This window comes from Amphimedon queenslandica, unplaced genomic scaffold (genome assembly GCF_000090795.2).
Source record: "Amphimedon queenslandica unplaced genomic scaffold, v1.1 AMPQUscaffold_12540, whole genome shotgun sequence".
NCBI classification, from domain to species: Eukaryota; Metazoa; Porifera; class Demospongiae; order Haplosclerida; family Niphatidae; genus Amphimedon; species Amphimedon queenslandica.
Genome location: NW_003547223.1, coordinates 22,619 through 23,602, shown reverse-complemented (window position 1 = coordinate 23,602; position 984 = coordinate 22,619).

Here is a 984-nt window from a genome sequence, read left to right as displayed (position 1 = left end):
TTTTAAAAATATTAAAATTTTTCTTTTGCCCATTAGCTCTTAACAAAAAAATTAAAATTAACAAAAAATTGAACGAATGTAGATGTGTGTGTTCTCTTCCAAAGAATCAACTCTAGCGCAGTGAAGACTAGCTCTTTCTTGTAACTGAATAGTGCATCATGGAGCAGAAAGACAGGGCTTTCATATGAATATGATGAATTGTTTGCCAGTTACTTCATTACTGAGCGAAATAGGTAAACGACAATACATGGCGTCAATGCGAACTTGCATGTGTTAGAAACTTCTACTAAAAAATTATTATAAAAACACAGCAAAGACTGATCTCTATAAAAGTTGTTACAGCTGTAGAGGAACATCTGATCTACAAGATAAAATTATAGCCACTGGCTTCTGATCACTGAACTGTGAGAAAAAGTGTTCGAATATCGATGGTGTGCGATAGTAGGTTGCTGACTCTAAGGTCCTCTAAAGAAGCAGGCATTCAACTAGCAGTCTATACTACTGGGAAACATCTGCTATACCTGTCCACAGCCTTCTTGATCGCCGTTTTTCTTCATTACCCTCAACCTAGGTTGTTATCTTCCGTATAGCCAAAAATTTTCGAGGCTTAAAATTTCGTGAATAATGAAATTTATGGAGAAATTTTAAATTCCGTGATAAATATTTTCGTGATTTTATTTTAATAATAATAATGACCACGCCTTATTTAATTAAAACATGGCAGATTCAATGTTTGAGACAGACTCTTGTGTCAAGGGGCACCATGTCTACAAATCAGTGTGGACACCAGAGATGGGGAAGATCATCATCTTTGACCTAGGCAGTATGCTTAAAATAGCAATACAGAGTAACAGAGACATCAGCTTGACCGAGAACACGACTTGACATGAGGGCACGTGTATTAGTAAGGTGTGGTTAACTACGCCTCTCAATTAATATTAATTTTCGGGGGTTTAATTTTTCGTGATGTAAACAGTGATCACG